Source organism: Hibiscus syriacus, unplaced genomic scaffold, assembly GCF_006381635.1.
Source record: "Hibiscus syriacus cultivar Baekdansim isolate YM2019G1 unplaced genomic scaffold, ASM638163v2 tig00111947_pilon, whole genome shotgun sequence".
In the NCBI taxonomy this organism is placed as follows: Eukaryota; Viridiplantae; Streptophyta; class Magnoliopsida; order Malvales; family Malvaceae; genus Hibiscus; species Hibiscus syriacus.
The window spans coordinates 367,315-388,920 of record NW_024063219.1 but is presented as its reverse complement, the minus strand read 5'-3'; the positions used below and the strand labels follow the sequence as shown (position 1 = coordinate 388,920).

The 21,606-nt window shown below is 35.8% G+C and overlaps 2 pseudogenes; one reads left to right on the top strand and one right to left on the bottom strand.

The window, feature by feature from the left end:
• Window positions 1-1,368: 1,368 nt before the first annotated feature.
• On the bottom strand, window positions 1,369-2,871 carry LOC120173321 (annotated as a pseudogene).
• Window positions 2,872-19,493: 16,622 nt separating this feature from the next.
• Window positions 19,494-21,606, top strand: part of LOC120173320 — a 29,378-nt pseudogene continuing 27,265 nt past the window's right edge.

The window sequence follows — 21,606 nt, the reverse complement described above, 5'->3', positions numbered from 1 at the left end:
ATATTACTATCGACTGGTACTCATCTCCGATGAACTTTATGAGGTTATTTCTTTCTTCTAATGCTTCTGATATGGAGTATATGTAAACCGTGTATATGGTCATGAGAATTTTTTTCGTTCTGCAATCAACCAACAGGAATTGTAAAGGAGAATATGTACAAGTCAGCAACGAAAGGTGTGCAAATGATCTTCAGGCTATCTCAGAGGTAGATAAGCAAATGAACCTGTTTCTTGTAGGATATTTTTTTGGTCATTCCTAAAATCTCTCTCTGTTAACCAGAATAGATTAATAATAGTTCTGGCTTTTGCTTTTCTAGTGCACCGCATGCATAAACGAGGTGCATATATTGGAGCCTAAATGCCCATCCGAATTTTCAGAAGTGGGTATCTTGCGTATGTCAACTGGATACCCTCAATTTGGATGTCGAGTAAATTTTATTGCACTTGCTATATGTCACTCAAAAAATGTATTAACTTTGTAATGATAATTGAGATGTTGATTGATTAAGCCATCTTACAGAACTATTATTGTTACCTTATGAAACTCTGGGCAAGTGATGTCAACGTCCAGAAAGCACTCCAAATCAGAAAGGTAAGAATTAAAGCTTTGCACCAACATCTTATATCAACATAGCTGATTTTAAATTAGTATAATGTTGATGTTGAATACCAGGGAACAATCAACGAATGGGTAAGATGTAACACGAGCATGGATTACGACTATGATGTTCCGAGTGCTATAAGCTATCATCTACGTCTCAATACAAGAGGTTATTGAGCTCTAATATTCAGGTTATATTTTTGTTTGCTTACTGCACTAGCCATCCTGTTTCTTCTGTGTACGGAAGCTACTGCTGAATCTTAATTTCATTCCAGTGGTGATCATGACAAAGTTGTTCCATACGTGGGAACAGAATCATGGATTAAGTCCTTGAATCTCTCCATTGTCTCTGATTGGAGGCCATGGTTTGTTGATGGTCAAGTTGAGAGAGCCTACAATTATTAATGGATTTTGTTTCACGTATGTATAAGAACTCTTTTATTCTCTGGTTCTTACAGATACTCGAGAGAGCACGCTAATGGCTTTACATTTGCAACTGTAAAGGCAAGATTCCAAATAGTTTGAGTGAAAATGTTATTTAATTGGCACACATTTTGAAGCAAATGAGTTTGGGTTTTTGCAGGGAGCAGGTCATACACCTCCAGAGTACAATCCCAAGGAATGTTGCCATTAGATGGATTTCTCAACGACTTCTGTGATTAACTCCGCACCATTCATGCATGTGACGAATGTTTCATGCTACAGAATCATAATAAATATGCTGTTATTCGACCATTTTATATCGTTATAATGAAGATGTTTATATATTAATACTCAAAAACCTATACATAGCACTTCCAGTAGCAAAATTAACAATCACATCCGTAGCAGAAGTTAGGAAGGTTCAAACATATAATGACAAATGGACCAACTTCGGCTTGATGTGCCTCTAGTTTAAGGACAATATTGGTTTGCAGCTATATATTCTCGATTCCCTTATAAACCAGAAAGGATGAGCGTTGTCCTGCCGTGAATGCTGCATAATTCACACCTTGGTTCACTGCAGCTATTCTCTTCTCTGCTTAACAAAAGAATCTTTTACACGGTAAAGTAAAAGCAAACAAGCACTTTTTACATGGTTATAAAATATAATGAAAAGCCATAGCTTTTGATGTCCTGTTTGGCTTTACCATGGACCTTCATCAGCGGGGTAATCAAAGGGGACTCCAGTGACAGTGGAGGAATCATATAGATCAGGGTGCATGAACCCATACTTGCGCAACACCTGATTATCAACAAAGTTCAAAGCTTTGACCATCCCTTTCCAACAAGACTCACCGGCATACATCTGGTTATGGTCGCTGCTACAAGGCTGACAACCGGTGAAATGAGTGATCAACGGTCTCCTCCAACTCCCTCTACCGTTCCCAGCTTCCTTCAGGAACTCTTCCCTAAACGCAGCGTATTGCTCACTCACTTTCTCAGCATGTCTCCTCCTTAACTTTGGCGCCCCTCTCGATTTCCAAATACCTCTCCGTTGTGTTTTCGTACCCTCCAATAATCTCAACCCAATACCCTTCCAAATAAAACTCTCCTCCTAAATAAATATGGTCATAATATTTATCTTTCTCTGTGTAAAGCAAATAAATCAGAGCCGACTAATCATCGTCCGGGAAAAGCTTATCTTTAACGTCGATCGTTGAATCTGACCCCACTTTTCATGATCCTTACTAATTGGACCCATGCTAGACCAAGTATTAATCAAATCCATAGACCACTGGCAATTCCTAATCAGAAAAACCCCAGCATTTAAAGTGGTCCTACCTTTACTGTCGTAAATCAACTTATGCCAACCATGAACAACCAAGCTATGGTTTTTGTACCTTTATAAAGGTAACTTGAATTCCATGTCCGTAAACAACGCGTCCGAGTCAACCCACCAGATCCACTCAGCTTCAGGGTGAGCCAACATGGCTGCTTTAACGACCGGTAACTTTGCCCAAAAGGAGCCTATTTTTGGGGTGTAATAACAAGTTGTTGTAAAAAATGTCGTAGCCATGAACTCTACAGTAATCAACCTTGTTCTTGAAGAAACGCAAGAGTAAATGATATCCAGTGGGATTCTTACATGGCTTTGGCTGCGACCCAGTCACAAGAACGATTCTTTCACGTGCTCCGGCGGCGAACGAAGGGTGATGCTTCAACCACTCTTCGCGTTTTTGGTCCCAATCTTTCACCGGCTTTTCAATGGAGTAACTCATCTCCGGATCGTCGTAAAAGGTCGGATCTTTCGGGTCGGATTTTAAGTTAACTCCGAACCCACTTTCCGATCAGTCCATTGAGCTCTTCAACTTGGACGATGGCTGGGTTACGTGGGATTGGAAGTTTGGTGTTGGAGTGAAAAACGACCAAAACGACCCTACTAACAGAAGGGCAAGAAAAACACTACCAAAGACAAGAAAGCCGTCGGGAAGACACCAAAACGATCGGTTCCGAGGCTTGGCCATGGGAGAAGAAGAATGAGGATGAGAAAACTCCGGAGACACAATTTCTGAAAAATTTAGAATTTAAAAGAACACAGGATCTTAAGGTTAATGTGTTTGGTCGGTAGTTCAGGACATTTGTTTCAAAGAAAAATAAAAATGGGATGCCCTCCAAAAATGGTTGGGTAATTAAAGAAGAAACAGAAACTGGAACACTTTTAAAGTGTGTTTGGTTTTTGCTTTACAAGTGAAGGGCGTCGGTTTGGGTGCGCCATGGATGCTAAAATGCGCGGGCTAGAACAGGGATGACTAACATTTAAACGACACGTTGGAGTTTGGCACGTGAAACCAATGCCGACAGTTTGAGGAATCCACGTTCATGTTGGACTAATTGTCCGTTATTTCCGTTTAATTGTCTGCTTTTTATTTGGGGCCAATATTTAATTGTCCGATGAGTTTTGTAGTTGCTGAAAGTTAAACAGTGGAAAGATTTTGTCAAAAAGTCTTTTTTAGATGTTTTCCCATAATAATTAATAGATTATATTAAATTTAAATTATTATATACTATAGTATTTTAAAATGTGAATAAGAGAAAAAAATACAATTAGAAGAAGCGATGGCAAATTGCACTTGGAACTTCTGCGGTATCTCGAGTGAACTGTAATGATTTCATCATCAGACTCACCAATAGATTTCGTTAATGCTGTTTGGGTTCATTTACAGTCACCGTAACGATTTTTGGGTTCGTTCATGCTCTTTTGAATTTAAACTTTATTTGTTAGGCAGATGATAATAATTTAATGAAAATGGGCAAGCACGTGATTCGAGGAAGCTTTGTTTTGCATCTTCACTCTCTGTCTAAAAGATCTGATCGAAATAAAATGGACACAAAATCAAACAAATAAAAAGATAAAATGAAGTGTCATTGTTTGGAGCTCGTGGAGGGTTGAGTCTTTGAGATTGATGGTGTCGTAACCAGTTTTCGTCCGGGCACGAAATTTTTTATTTGGCGGGAAAAGTGATGTGAATAAATAGTTTTTTAAAATAATTTGGGAGTCGCCATCGGCCTTTTGGGTTAGGTAGGTCAAATATCTAAAAATTATCTTTTAAAAGAGTTTTAAGAAAACATCAGTTAAAAGATGAACTAATCTGCGTTTATAACCAAAAATTCGTTCTTTTTAATAATAAAAAGGGATTCGTAGTCGGTTACGTTTAGGGAAGGATTAGCACCCCTACAATGCCCAAAATTGGTACTTTTTAATTATAAATTGTCTCTATTATTGGAAATTTAAAAATTCAAAGATATATTTAATTCATAATTCTACTATTTCAAATAATTTTAAGAAAATATATTAATATACATAAATAAGATATTTACTTATTTAGAAATATCAGAAAAGGGCTTCTAGGTACCTTAAGATAGCTCTTTTCTTTGATATTTAAAAATAAATATCAAAAACATTTTATTTTAATATAGTAAGATATTTATTTATTCAAAAATATCAGAAAATGGCTTCTAGGTGCCTTAAGACAGCTCTTTAATTCGATATTAAAAATAAATAAATATCAAAATATAATTATTTTTCTTAAAAGTAATTTATAAAATTAAATTTATAAATAGGAAAATAGAATAAATAAATATTATATATATTTATAAGACTATATATATTGACATAATTAATAAAGAATAATAGTAATAGTAATGATAATTAAATATATATGAACATAAATATATAAAAGTAACATATGATAATGTTTAAAATACAATTAAAACATGGTATGAAAAAAAATAATAAAGCTTGTAAAATAAATGAAAATATTAAACTTAGGGACTAAATTATAATCTAATAAAATTAAATGGTCTAATTCGTAATGTTATGAAATATGATAATTAACATTGTCATTTAGCCTTAATTATTTAATTAATGATCAAAATAAAAAATATTAAAGCTTAAGGGACTAAATAGGGTATTTTATACTAAGGATATATATACATATGTAGCAGTGATTAAATTATAATAAAACTGAATTAGAAAACCGAATTACAAGGCTCATAAATTGATATTAGTGACCATAATGTAAATTTATAAAACTTGAATGACTACGAAAAGGGTTTTACCTGTATGTAAAATTACACAGGGGTCCCTCCCCAAAACGGCGTCGTTTGAGGAGGGATTTATATTTTACCAAACGGCTGGCCCGAAGGGCCAGCATCCTCATTTCTTTCGTTCCTCTTCTCTCTAACTGAGAGAGAATTTAACATTCTCTCTCGGTTCTCTCTTCAATTCCCTCATCTGAGGGAATTGAGCTCCGGCCGACGGCCGCGCTTTGGTCTCGACCACCGCCGCCGGCTACCATATACGGCGGTCGGATTTTACATAAAGACCCCAAAATAAAGACCCGAACCTCCCAAGGCCGAATCTGGCCTTGGTTTGCCCTAAAAAGCTCTTGATCGGAGCAGATCTAGAGAAATACCTTCGGGTATTTCGAATGTTTCCTCGGTACGTAGCGTCTCCGGTCACCGCGTGGTTTCCTCGGTAAGTTCTTTCTCCTTTTTTTTCTTTCTGTTTTGTTTGCTGCTGAGGGTTGTTATTATTATTATTATTTTTCTGTTCGGTATCTCTTTGTTGCTCTTTCTGGTCTGTTGGTTGTTGTCTCCGTTCTTTGCTTGCTGTGGTTCCTCCTCCTCTTTGCAGGTTCGGTGGTGGCTTTTATAGCCACCATGGTGCTCGGTATGGACTGGTCACAGAGGGGCTTCTCGGTGAGTCACCGGGCTATGTGGTGACTCACCTTGGTAGCTGCAACGTGGAGGAGAAACTGGCTCTTCTGGAAGTTTCATCGAGGCGGCGTCGTCGTGGTTGCAACGGATTGGGTCACCTGGCAGTTGAAGCGTCAACGTGGGGCGGCTGACCGTCGGCAATGGCGAGAGGAGACACCTGGAATCATCAGAGGCGGCTGGAAGCATCTGGAAACGGCGGCAGTAACAGTAGTGCTAGGGTTTAGAAACCCTAGCTAAAACCCTAAATTAGTTTAGGGTTTTCATTTAGGTTTGGGTCGGTTCTGGTTGGGTCTGGGATTTGAATGTAATTGGGCTGTGATTTGGGCTTTGTAATATTTAATAAATAATAAATAATATTACTAATAATAATAATAATAATAATAATAATTTTAATAATAATAATTTAAAATGAAAAAATTGATGTCTACAGCTTCCCCTCTTTGCTCATTCTTGTGTTAACAAGAATAGAGCAAAGACGAAAAAGACAATAATTTTTTTCATTTAGCTTATTTTGAGTAATATGGAAATGTTGAAAACATTCTGCCTAGAGGTCTTATGAATGACCCTGAGGGTTTGAAAACATCAAAAAGCTCCCGAAGGCTTTTTGGAAACATCATGCATTGCAGGACTTACAGATGAACCTAAGGCTTTGAAAACATCAAAAAGCTCCCAAAGGCTTTTTGGAAACATCATGCACTGAAGGACTTACAGATGACCCTAAGGCTTTGAAAACATCAAAAAGATCCCGAAGGCTTTTTGGAAACATCATGCACTGAAGGACTTACAGATGACCCTAAGGCTTTGAAAACATCAAAAAGCTCCCGAAGGCTTTTTGGAAACATCATGCACTGAAGGACTTACAGATGACCCGAAGGCTTTGAAAACATCAAAAAGCTCCCGAAGGCTTTTTGGAAACATCATGCACTGAAGGGCTTACAGATGACCGCAGGTTTGAAAACATCATGCACTGAAGGGCTTACAGATGACCCGAAGGCTTTAAAAACATCAAAAAGCTCCCGAAGGCTTTTTGGAAACATCATGCACTAAAGGGCTTACAGATGACCCGAAGGCTTTGAAAACATCAAAAAGCTCCCGAAGGCTTTTTGGAAACATCATGCACTGAAAGGCTTACAGATGACCCGCAGGTTTTGAAAACATCATGCACTGAAGGGCTTACAGATGACCCGAAGGCTTTGAAAACATCAAAAAGCTCCCGAAGGCTTTTTGGAAACATCATGCACTGAAGGGCTTACAGATGACCCGAAGGTTTTGAAAACATCAAAAAGCTCCCGAAGGTTTTTTGAAAACATCATGCACTGAAGGACTTACAGATGTGGGAAATAGTTTACTAAGAAAAAAAAACTAAGGAAATCGTTTTCTTACTTTTCATCAATTTCATTTTTAGAAAAGATTGAATGAGAAACTATGTAAATCATTTTCTCATTTTTTTTATTTTTTTTTCAAAATAACATGTTGATTGGGTAACATGCCCCAATATCAAGATAATGCTCATTTTTGTGGATTGCGTCCATCTCTTCTTCAGATGTTTGCATGATTCTTGTATTTGTGGTTTTGAATACCTTCTTCGTGTAAGGTATTTTTTTACCCTAAATCTTCTTGTTCTTCAGAAGATCTGTAAAACTTCATGTTTGAATGCACTCATATGTATCAATGTAATGCATTGGCTATTGTGTAAATGATATTTTTATAAATGCATGAATGTTGATGCAATCTTCATTTGACTTCAAAGTGGTGAACTCGATCTTCCTTCAGTTCATCATTTATTGCCAGGGTTACCTCTGGATATCAGTGTCGCAACTTATGCCATCAAGCTTTCATTTCTGCAAAATCATCTGATCAACTTGTATCTTTTTTGTTTTCTTTGCTTCATGAAAGTCTCAGAAGAATTATTTCATTTGTGGAACTCTTGTCGTAGTCAGAACTATGACCTTGATGTCCCATTTTATCTTGGATAAAACCAACTTTATTTGCTTGGAGTTGTGCAGAAATCCGATAAAGCTTTCATCTTTGAAAATAAAATCTGTCATCTTTTAAAAAAATCTATCATCTTTGAAGAGAGAATCTATCATCTTTGAAGAGTGTAGATGTAGATATGTCTGACTCAGCAGGGATTAATTAGGAGAGTAAAATCTGTTCCAATTTAACTCTTGAAACATATCATAAGGAAGATTTATTCCAATTCCTTTCATGTCTCCACCTATAATCAGATCTCGAATAAGGCAACTTGGACCATATCATGTCGAGATGCTTAACAACAACCTGTCGTTCAACCTTAGTTGGCTCCACTAGTTTATTGTTGTCAAAATTTTTCAGCTCTCTTTCTGTGGAAAGAAATCTTCATCATATCTCATTTCTGATCTTGAAGTTGAAGAAGACAAACTTCATCTTGTATCAATAAAGGAAAACCATATGATCTACAGTATTGGTTCAGCATCATAATTACTGGTTCATAAAACATTTGACAACACATTCTTCATCTCATGTGGTTTTTGCTCAGATGTAAAACATTTGAAAACACATTTATCCTTTCCTGTGGCTTCTGCCAAGGTTTCTCAATCATTGAAACTCATTGTCTAGTGTTCAAAGATTTTGTATGATGTCACTAGACCATTTGAGAACAAAACTCCATGGGGATTCAAGTGTGATGTTGGTATGACCAAAAAATTAGTCAAATCCACAAGATATGCTAGTGCTGAATTAAATAAGAGACACCAACTGATTTTGATATCATCTCGGGCAAAGGCAAAGTGTGATACAGATCACGTTTTCTTCCGTCATGAGCATGGTAGAAAATAGAAACACTTCAGCTATAGGATCCATGTACAGAACGATATCCGTAGAATTCTTGATGCTGGGGATGAAACGCACATGATAAACCAAATAGATGAAAACTCGGTTTAGTCTAGCTGGCAATGATAACCCCAGTAACAATCGGGAAAGAGCAATATACTTGAGCTTCTCTCTTCAACGTCATCAATTAAACAAAACTGATGTGAAAAACAGCTTCGTAACCTCAACAGTATGGTTGAAACTAACTGACAGGAATCTCAAAGAAATATTTTCAATTATTACCGACACACAAACGGCCAAATTCAGATTTCGAGGTCTCGAGGAACTGATCCTTGGATTGAATGGTCTACAAAGGGACCATCTTTGTTCATGCAACCATGATGTAGCTTAACAAAGAACACACTGTCATGTGACACATGGTTTAAGAAGATTGGGTATTTGAAACCATACTTGCTGAATAAATATTTGTTTAACAACAGGACCCTAATACAACTGCCTGATGAACGAAGCAATTATGTGTAGTCAGATTGACTGTTATTGTTTCACCATTTTCATTATTCATATCTTTGTATCTCATTGGAAATATTTGTTCGAGTCAATGATCTTGACATAGGATAATATGGGCTTTCAACATGCCCCAATATTGGCTAATACAAAAAAAATACCTCAATATTCTTCATTCTGATTGAAAGGGTTTTCAACATGCCCTAACATTTTGCTGATATAAATGTTCAGAATACATCAATATTTCTGATTCTAATTGAAATGGGCTTTCAGTCTGCCCCAATATCTGCTTCTGATTCAACTCTCAATGTATGTTTAACTAAAATGTCATGATTCCCACGAGGTCCAATTTTGACAATGAACTATTGTAGGTACTTGTGGCTTTATTCGTGCCCCAAATCTGTTTATCTTGAATACTCTCATTCTGGTGTCACTAAACAGTAATATTGTCAAGTAACTTGAGAAATTCTTTTGATATTGTCACAAACTTAAGAAGTACTCAATCATTCTGACAGAAACGTCTGAGATATGTGTCTTCTGAATGAGGTGACCATTTTCTGTATCTGGAGGGATTTAGTCGGACAGAGCAATATAAATAGCTTGGTAATCTGTTCCAGGCTGACACAGTGGCTTATCATCTTTCAGTGAAGGTCATCTCTGAAATATACTTTTATGTAGGAGAGAAACCAATTTATGCAAACAGTAATCTGATGCAATGGCAAGACTACATATACAATGGTACAAGCTCATCAAAAATCCGCACCCATGCAACATGTTGATTCTGATAACAACTCATCTGATTATGAAGCGATCTTTCAGGATGATTTCACAGATATTGATAGTTCTTCTGATATTGAGGAAATCATGAATTCTGATTCTGATGAGGAGAGTAAACTGTTATACTTGACAAAAATGGGATTCTCAGAGGCTGAGGCTTCAATAACCATGGAGAGATGTGGTTCAGATTCATCAATTACAGAATTGACAGATTTTATATGTGCTGATCAAATGGCTAAGGTTACTGACACACTTCTTCCGGTAGAAGATAGGAAGCCATTATACAATGATCCCAATTACAAGCAAAGGCGAAACTTGGGCTATGATTTGTGGAAAAGGAAGAAGCAGAGGAAGCTTGAAAAGAAGCTTCTTAATGAAGACGATCATGCAGTTCATCTTTCAATTTCAATGATTAGTTATGGGATTCCTACCGAACCAGATCAGATAACTCAAAGAACACTTCCAGAAGATGCTATTGGGTCTCCTTATTTCTACTATGAGCAAATTCATCTTTCAAATCCAATGATTGGTTTTGGGGTTTATACCAAATCAGATCAGATAACTCAAAGAACACTTCCAGAAGATGCTATTGAGTCTTCTTATTTCTACTATGATCACATGGCACTTGCTCCAGTTAATGTTTGGACTAGAATATCACAGTACTTATTCGATGTAGAGCCAAAATTTGTAGATTCGAAGTATTTTCATGCTATTACACTGAAAAGGGCTATATTCATAATTCTGCCAATTGAGAACATATTTTCTCTTATCTTGTTTTCTCCACGCACTATACATGATATTTTTCCATTGACGAAGAAATGATGGCCTTCCTGGGATCCAAGAACAAATTCGAACTGTTTACAAACATGTACAGGAAGTGCCAAATTGACAGAAAGGATCTGTAAGGTTCTTGAAGCTTATGACGATGAGCTACCTTCGAGTGTCCAGAAGTATGTTCATGATGAGTGCTGAAAATGGAATCTGGTATGGGTTGGAAGGAATAAAGTTACTCCACTTGAACCTAATGAGGTGGAAATGCTTCTAGGTTTCCCTAAAAAACTATACATGAGGAGCTGCTAGAGACATGTTCTCTAGTGATATCAATGTTCTGTCTCTTTTCTCTAAAATCAGTGATGCAGAGGTTACCTTCAACTGTCTTGGCATACCTTTAAAAACAGATGTGCAAGAACTGAATGATGATCAGTTAGAGCAATTGATGAGTAGATTTGGCGGATTCGACCTTGTTGTCGGTAGCATCCCGTGTAACAACCTTACCGGAAACACTAAACATCATTGTGATGGGCTTGAAGATTTTTGTTGGTGCATTTCCTTGCAATGATTATCACAATGACTGTCTCTTCTGCTGCTCCAAAATACACACTGCCATATCCCACTCTTCCTTAACTATGGAAAGGTTTAGTTGATGGTAAAACTGGTTATCTCAACTTTTGGAATCCTGTACAGCATACAAGTGTAGAATCTATTCCAATGTCTTATTCTGTGCTATAAGTTCTCAATTTCAAATTCAACAATCTTCTGAAGGACATAATGGATATAATCCTGACAAACAAAATGATCGGCATAGAAGAAGTAGCAATAATGTATCAAGACTTGAGCCAGCATCACGGTATAACCAGAGTGCAGGTAGTGACTTGTTCATGGCTTTATGATGTAATCTTCTAGAGAACATGAATTGATGGTTGGGGAAAATAATCTGTCTGGTGATGCTTATCGCCCTCAGCATGAGATAAACGATAATCTTTCTTGATGAACTACTGATAATGTCATAGAAGAATGTCACAAGTTCAATTCTCCAGACTTTCTAGCTTCCTGGACCACTTGCCTTCAAAAATGTGAAGTGCTTCATTATTCTGGCCTCGTTCATTCTTTTTCTTCAACAGAGGTAGACTAAGCAACAATTTGCTTCAAGGACCTTCTTTATTTGAGACTGTCCTGTTTGAAAATATTTTTTTTCCCTTTGTTTATTGAAGAATTTTACAAAGTATTGCCCCTTTCAGGTTCACAATATAATCAAATCATAAACAATAAGTTTAATGAATATCTAATAAATCAACTACACTTTTAAATCATTCAAAAATCATAGTCTTATAACAAGTGTCAAAAATATTGACTGATTTAAGGTATAGGTTGGTTCTGGTAAAGTAGGTTCTCTCAAGTTGGTTCAGTATGTCGCTTCGGGCTTCCACTAACTTGAAGAAATGGTTGTTATGCTCATCTTGTAGAGATACTTCTTGATTCCAGAATCTCAGGAATGTCTTTGGGATGTGTGGTGCTTCATTTAAGAGCTTAAGATCATCTCTTATGTCGTTTGTTGCACCATTCAATATTCGAGCCGCCTTTTCAGGTTTTCAACTCGAATCCTCCTTTGGTTCTAAGATGTTATTTAAAAATTTACATCTTGAACCCCCCTTTTATCATTTTTCATATCATGCATTAAAGATTTTAAAAACCAATTTTTGCAAATAAAAATCAATCTTGAGAGGCGGAATGAATTCTGAAGATATTCTCTTTTACTTAGAAATCCCTGTATGATTAAAATGGACTTTTCAGGTACGTAACGTAGGCCATGGCTTATGGTTACGAAAGAAAGGGATAAAAAGGCCCAAATAAGTGTTTAAGGGTAATCAAACCAAGGATCAATTCATTCTGATTCCATCAATCTTGCATTGCTTAACTTGGATCTGCTTTGTTGGGGATTTTTCCATCATTTGGATCCCTCTAGACTGCCAAATTTTGGATTCATTTCCATTTTCTCATATCTTCAGCATTTCTTGCTTTTCTTGTTTGTACTTGATTAACCTTGTAACTTGAGGCTCAATAATTCACCCATCTTGATTCAATTTTTTTCTTTTTTTTTTTTTGTTTTGTTTTTTTCCTTCTTTCTTTGCTGGATGAGTATAATACTTCAATTGCTTTGATCACCTCCTTTTCCTTTTGCATTTTGGAGGTTTTCCATTATTCTTGATTGGATTGATCTTCAAGCACTCTGTATTTGACATACTTTGTAGTTCAAAACTTTCTTGACTTCATGGAAACTTGTCTTCGTAAAAAATGTATTGACAATCTTTATTCTTGTGAGCCAATATCCTTTACCTTGCCCCCCAATGTAGAGGGTGATCCTTGGTTAGGGTTGAATCAGAAGAAAAATCATTCAGGCTCAATTGGGGACAACAAATGATATATATATATATATTAAAGGATAAATGAAACAATGTCGTTCATCATCTCATACACAGAAACCTTTGTAAAAAGAGGTATCCACAGAGGGATGAATATTCAAGATTAACTTTATTTACATGAAAAACTGTAATTAATGCATGATATATTTATTTCAATCAATCACTTTCCCCTTCTTCTTTGAGTATGCCCTAATCAATCGAAATTATCATCAATGAGTTGGTCCATGATTCCTCATCTCGTCTCTTCTTGTAGTAAAATTCACGAATAATTGAAAGTTTGGTTCTTTTGAGGTCTTTTGGTTTATGATGGTTTTGTGTTTGGAAGGATAAATGTGTGACTTTTAAAGTAATGTATATATGGTGGAAGGTAATATCATCAATCAACTCTATCCGATAAGGTAAACATCTAGAGTTGGTGTCTCAAAAACAGGTAGAGACATTTCTTCAGAGTCTCAGATAAATGCAGTGTCAGGATTTGGTTTTGGTAAAGGTCGAGTAATTGGTGTTGGATGGGATATGGAAGATATAATTTTATCACTTGTCAATAGATCTATAACTCTTGCAAATTTAAAAGGATATTTAATCTACTCGATACTCAATAGTCTTAAGGTTAAGACTTGATTCCTTACTCATAACCTTAATAAGCAACACACATTTATTTATTGCACAAAAAAACGGAGAAAGGAACAAAAAAACAAGTTCAAACAAGATGCTGAAAATAGAAAGGTACTACAGTGGTAGATAACACTTCCAGTTGTTCATGCATCATCACTCCTTTAATGTCGGTTGTGTAATAAGATCAGAGTCATTGTCTTCATTTGCCCCCCATTTCTTGATCATTTTTTGTGTCAAGACTCTTTTGGCAACAAGCATCTCTATTTCTTTTAACAGTTGCCTACAATTGCCCGTGGAATGCCCAAATACTCCCAAGTGAAAATCACAAACACTACTTTGATCATAGCTATGAGCAGAAGGGTTTGGTGATATTTTCATTGGTCTTGGTGTGATGTACTGACCTTTAACCAAATGAGGGTATAAGTCTGAAATAGAAGTTTGGAACACTTCCAAAGTTTTTCTTGATCGCATGACTTTCTTTGGTCGATCCGAACAGTTACTTGCTCTTTTTCTTTTGCAGTTGCGGGGATTCTGGATGCGACATACATTCACATCATCAGCTTTTGCTTTTTGATCCGTTGGGCTCTTGGATGTGACTTTTTAGTTTTCTTCATTGATTACATTCTCAATTAAATCTCCACTTGTCACAAGATTCCCGAATTCCTTTGTCGGATTTGCCTGCATTAACTCGAAGAAAGGCGCTGGAAGGGAATCACGAAACATACGTGATATCTCTTCTTCTAACATGGGAGGTTGAACTTGTGCTGCCACTCTTCTCCATCTTAAGGCATATTCTTGAAATCTTTCATTGGTTTTCTTCTTTACTCTTCGAAGATCCATACGTTTTGGAGCTAAGCCTTTAACATACCGATATTGTCCCAAAAATGCATCAGCTAAATCTATCCATTTCTTGATCTGTTCTTGGGTTAACTGATTGTACCAGACTACTGCTGGGTTAACAAGGCTATCATGGAAAGAGTGAATTAACAGGTCATCAGAATTTAAATATCCTCCCATTTTTCTACAAAACATTCTCAGGTGGATTAGGGGACAACTTGTGCCATCATATTTCTCAAAATCAGGCATTTTGAATTCATGGGGAATAATCAAATCTGGAACCAAGCTAAGCTCTCTTGCTTCTAATTCTTTGTGGGAAGTATCATCACATTTCATATTTTTGATTGCTTCATCCATCTTCTTGAATCTTTCCTCATATTGCGAATAATGAACAAGGCTATTCTTTGGGTTCAATTGGGATGCCCCAGAGGGTTTTACCATTTTCGACTCTTCAATCTGACAGCATGGTTGCTCTTTATAAATTATCTCTTCTTTATCAGATGTCACATACTGAATAATTTGATTTGATCCATCTGGTACTGAATCTGATGTTTCTTTCCTTATATCCTGAGGTAACCTTGTCAATTGTTCTAGCCACTGATCTTGTAGTCCCTCATAAGATTACTCCATTGTTTTCATGATGATGGTACAGTAAGATGAATGAATGATCTTGGTTTTTATTGTTACAAAACCTTTCATGAATTATTTACATGTTTTTGTAATTAAAGTACATAACAGTACTTAAATAAAAAAATGAAAAATGCATAAATGGAAAAATAAGAATGCAAAATGTGCAATTCAAAGATATAAAAAGTAAAAATACAAAATGAAAATGCGCAGATACAAAATGTAAATGCATGTATGAAAAGGTGTTACTTAAGAGTGATCATCTTAGAACATATTTTATTTAACACAAAAGCTTCAGTACATCAAACAAAACTTTTACATGTAGGGGACAACTTTCAGTCCTAACAAAACTTTATATATAGGGAATAACTTTCCCATTTTCTTCTCTAAAACCAAGTTAGTTTATCAGCTTATGTGTCATATTGCTTGTCTGGACTGCAGCTTCTTCCATGATATTCTGGTGTTCTTTCATCTCCTATGTCAATTCTTGGAGTTGATCATTTTCCTTTGTGAGAGAACATTTGTGTTCAAAAAGTTTTTGGACAAGATCTTCATGTATGTTGTAACTCTTTTTCAGTTTGGTGACCCCTGCTATCCACTTTTCTGGGGTGTTTCCTATACCAGCATTTTGAAAGGCTTGACTGACCTTCTGGAAGTATTCATGTATGGTTTCCATTTTGGTGCTCAATTTATCGTTTTCAATCTTCAAATGACGTATTTGAGCTTCAAACCTCAGCAAATCTTCTTCTCTCTGGGCGCCCCTACTGATATTCTTACCTTTGAAGACTTTTGGTATTAATCTATCAGGACCCTCGGTTACCAAACTAGGTCGATCATTTACCATAAATTGTAAGGTTCCATGATCCAAAAGACTTTGGACTCGGCGTTTGAAGGCAAGACAATTCTTGATGGTATGTCCTTGAGCTCCGGCATGATATTCACAATGAACGTTGATGTCATACCAATTTGGATACGGAGGTTGGAACGGTTTTATATAATATGGATCCACTTCTCGTGCTTCAAGTAGCTTCTCATACAACTCTTTATATGATATGGGGATAGTATCAAGATGAGAACCACCTTTTGTCTTGGATTGAACCTGAGTTTTAGACATCGGGAGCAGACCAAACTTTGATGATTTTTGATTACATGATTTCTTCTCTTGTCTGGGAGCTTGTATAGTCATCACCATTTCTTTGGTATCTCCAGACGATTTATGAATACGAATAATGACTGTCTGTAATTTCTCAAATTGGTTAAGAATCGAAATCCCTTGCGTATCTGAAACTGCAGAGTTAGGTTTATTGAGCTCTCTCTCTTTCTGTGCTGGAATCTCTTTTCCTTTGGCCAAAACAGATATTATATCCATCATCTTGGTCATCTGCTCTCTTATTTCTCGTATCTCTTTTTGCTCTTCAATGGTCATATGATCTTTGGGTGCATAGCTTGCTTCTATCCTCAGAGTTTCCTCAGGATGTCTTTCTTTGGCTGTATCATATTTTGTTTGATCATAAAACTTTTTGTCCATTTACAATTTCTTTCCAATATGATGAACAGTCTTTCAAGTAAACACCTTTTGGTTATACTATGATCATGCAATGCAAACAAAAGAAATGAGAAAAAATAAAATAGTTAGTACCAACTAATGAAAAAAATCTATCTATCAAGGTATAAATCTTAACCTCATGCTTTCTAGTTCCATGCTTTGTTTGGAAAATTTAACCTAACCGCATGATTTTTAGTTCGCATGCATTTATTCAGAAAAAATAATAAATTAAAAAATTAAAAGCTAAAGCTTATTTCTCCTTTGTGTATACCTAAGGACAGAGGTTCAGTATTGTCTTAGATCAGGAGAAGTTCTAAGGTTTATTACATGTAGGGTTTTAGTTCTAGGAGTAAAGGTACTCGAATTGTCCTTGTTAGTGCCCCCTTGGGCTGTCAACCCTCAATCCTAGTCCATTACAGATTTAAATGGATCGAGTTCAATTCGAGGGGATACATTTCTCTATACCTGACACGGAGAATAAATTCTCACGAAGACATAGAGCATATGAACCCCGAAAGTTTCTTGCTAGGTTTGACACGGAGAATAAATTCTCACGAAGACGTCGCTTTCACTCCCACTTAAAAGGGACAAACTCAATTATAGAGCTTTATGTTTATGCAATGCAAGTGTTGTGTATGAGGAGAAATGTTCAAACTTCTAACAGATAAATAAAATAAAAAAATTAATGATAAGTATATGAAAATAGTATGTAATAAAAAATTTTGAAATAAAAGAATTAAAAATTAAATAAATGAATTTTTTTAATTTCTAATTAATAGAGACAATTTATAATTAATTTCAAAGCATGACTGAGTCCCCAGCGGAGTCGCCAAGCTGTCGTAACCAGTTTTCGCCCGGGCACGAAATTTTTTATTTGGCGGGAAAAGTGATGTGAATAAATGGTTTTTTAAAATAATTTGGGAGTCGCCATCGGCCTTTTGGGTTAGGTAGGTCAAATACCTAAAAATTATCTTTTAAAAGAGTTTTAAGAAAACATCAGTTAAAAGATGAACTGATCTGCGTTTATAACCAAAAATTCGTTCTTTTTAATAATAAAAAGGGATTCGTAGTCGGTTACGTTTAGGGAAGGATTAGCACCCATACAATGCCCAAAATTGGTACTTTTTAATTATAAATTGTCTCTATTATTGGAAATTTAAAAATTCAAAGATATATTTAATTCATAATTCTACTATTTCAAATAATTTTAAGAAAATATATTAATATACATAAATAAGATATTTACTTATTTAGAAATATCAGAAAAGGGCTTCTAGGTACCTTAAGACAGCTCTTTTCTTTGATATTTAAAAATAAATATCAAAAACATTTTATTTTAATATAGTAAGATATTTATTTATTCAAAAATATCAGAAAATGGCTTCTAGGTGCCTTAAGACAGCTCTTTAATTCGATATTAAAAATAAATAAATATCAAAATATAATTATTTTTCTTAAAAGTAATTTATAAAATTAAATTTATAAATAGGAAAATAGAATAAATAAATAAATATTATATATATTTATAAGACTATATATTGACATAATTAATAAAGAATAATAGTAATAGTAATGATAATTAAATATATATGAACATAAATATATAAAAGTAACATATGATAATGTTTAAAATACAATTAAAACATGGTATGAAAAAAAAATAAAGCTTGTAAAATAAATGAAAATATTAAACTTAGGGACTAAATTATAATCTAATAAAATTAAATGGTCTAATTCGTAATGTTATGAAATATGATAATTAACATTGTCATTTAGCCTTAATTATTTAATTAATGATCAAAATAAAAAATATTAAAGCTTAAGGGACTAAATAGGGTATTTTATACTAAGGATATATATACATATGTAGCAGTGATTAAATTATAATAAAACTGAATTAGAAAACCAAATTACAAGGCTCATAAATTGATATTAGTGACCATAATGTAAATTTATAAAACTTGAATGACTACGGAAAGGGTTTTACCCGTATGTAAAATTACACAGGGGTCCCTCCCCAAAACGGCGTCGTTTGAGGAGGGATTTATATTTTACCAAACGGCTGGCCCGAAGGGCCAGCATCCTCATTTCTTTCGTTCCTCTTCTCTCGAACTGAGAGAGAATTTAACATTCTCTCTCGGTTCTCTCTTTAATTCCCTCATCTGAGGGAATTGAGCTCCGGCCGACGGCCGCGCTTTGGTCTCGACCACCGCCGCCGGCTACCATATATGGCGGTCGGATTTTACATAAAGACCCCAAAATAAAGGCCCGAATCTGGCCTTGGTTTGCCCTAAAAAGCTCTTGATCGGAGCAGATCTAGAGAAATACCTTCGGGTATTTCGAATGTTTCCTCGGTACGTAGCGTCTCCGGTCACTGCGTGGTTTCCTCGGTAAGTTCTTTCTCCTTTTTTTTCTTTCTGTTTTGTTTGCTGCTGAGGGTTGTTATTATTATTATTATTTTTTCTGTTCGGTATCTCTTTGTTGCTCTTTCTGGTCTGTTGGTTGTTGTCTCCGTTCTTTGCTTGCTGTGGTTCCTCCTCCTCTTTGCAGGTTCGGTGGTGGCTTTTATAGCCACCATGGTGCTCGGTATGGACTGGTCACAGAGGGGCTTCTCGGTGAGTCACCGGGCTATGTGGTGACTCACCTTGGTAGCTGCAACGTGGAAGAGAAACTGGCTCTTCTGGAAGTTTCTTCGAGGCTGCGTCGTCGTGGTTGCAACGGATTGGGTCACCTGGCAGTTGAAGCGTCAACGTGGGGCGGCTGACCGTCGGCAATGGCGAGAGGAGACACCTGGAATCATCAGAGGCGGCTGGAAGCATCTGGAAACGGCGGCAACAACAGTAGTGCTAGGGTTTAAAAACCCTAGCTGAAACCCTAAATCAGTTTAGGGTTTCCATTTAGGTTTGGGTCGGTTCTGGTTGGGTCTGGGATTTGAATGTAATTGGGCTGTGATTTGGGCTTTGTAATATTTAATAAATAATAAATAATATTACTAATAATAATAATAATAATTTTAATAATAATAATTTAAAATGAAAAAATTGATGTCTACATATGGGTTACCGCGACGTATAAATTTGGGGTTGATTAGCTTGTGATTAGCTTGAGTTGCTGCCGTTTATCTTAAAATTAGTGACAAACTATTAATGATTTGTCATATTCTATTTTTAGGCACACATCTGAAATAGGTGGCAACTGGCAATTAGATAAATCAAACAAAAATCCCAAAGCGATTCTATTTTAGTTAAAATCAAAATTGGTTTGGGTTTCTGCAACGTAGTTCATGAATGTGAGGTTGAAACTGCAAGTGGTACCCAAGTCTGCACTGAGGATGACATTTGCAAGGGGTACCTGCAGACACAGTGACGATTCAAGCCATTGCCATGGACCTCCATCATGTGAGTCTCTGACACGGGGGGCCCGTATTTGGAATTGGATCTCCAACTTTTAAATTTTTCCAATAGTTTTCAAGCAGCCGATTCGTTTAAGGTTCAGTTCTTCAACCTGGCTCTCAACCAAAGTGTATTCTTCTTCATTTTTTTTCATGCCCTTCATAAATCAAGGAGATGAACAAGTTCATCACAGCATTGGGATATTACTGTGTAAAATATATGTATTAATGAACTTGGAATCTTACAAACTGTATTTTAATACAGAAGGCTGCTCTCAGAGCATCATTCCAAGCACACGAGAAACCATCAAATATTCCTCATAGTTCCGCCTAAGCAACCAATCAACCATTACATCTCCCTGAGCTCGTTTTATTTCATCCAACCTTGAGAGAGAGAGAGAGACAGAGTTGATGTTAATGTTATTACAAAGAAATATACCTATATAAAATTTTTGTTATTTATTATAATATCATAATATGAAGATAAAGATGATAAATCTTAATGTGTGAACGCCTAATTTTCACACTCTCTTAATGATGACGACGATGAATTAGATCCCAACTCATAGTTTTTAAAGACTTAATAATCAAAGTTTCATTCTAACTTCATCTCGGTCATGTGCATTATGAATCCCCCCGAGGTATGAATTAAAAGTTCAAAAATCATTTTTTTTATAGAATTAAGATTTAGTATGTTAAAAATCTAAAGCCACTTTAATAGTTAAGGAAAGTGTTATTATTTCTAGAGGTTTTGAGTAGGGATGGACATGAGACCCGAACTCGACAGGTTTCCGACCTTATTAAGTCATTTTTAAAAAAATGGGGTTCGAGTCAGATTGAGTTTTTTTAGAAACTATGTTTAGGTCCGATTTGAGTATAAGGTGAAAAATATTTGACCCGACCCGGTCCGAAAAATGTAATCTTACCTTATATATTTAGGGATAATTGTGATAATACCCCTCTATATATTATTTTCTTTTCAACTAAATCCTTACTCTCTTTTTTTGGATAATTGCAATTTTATTACCCAAAGAAGAAGCCAAAACATGTTGCTACAAAGAAATAAAGAATACAACACTAGAAGGCCTGAATGCCCCAAGCAACACATAGCAAGCTATTTACAATATCCATTCTAGCTATTCTCTCTTGAACTTTAAGTCTCACAACCCCCTAATACAATCAAATAAATCCCCTGCACATCTCACAGTGCCCCTAAAACATTGAGAGTTCCTCTCACCCCAAACAAAATATACAACGTGCACCAAGCAATTTTAAGGATATAAACAAGTAAAGATTTACCCTTTAGCCGAGTAGTCACCCAATGAAGCTCATCACACCAGTTGCCCATAAGCCTTTGAATCCTGCAAAGCTTCAGAACATCTTCCCAAATCCTTTTTGAGAGATGACACTAAAAAAATGGTCCTTGGTCTCTTGAGTAACCCCACAAATCTTACATCTCCCCTCAATCACCATTCCCATACGCATCAAATGATCA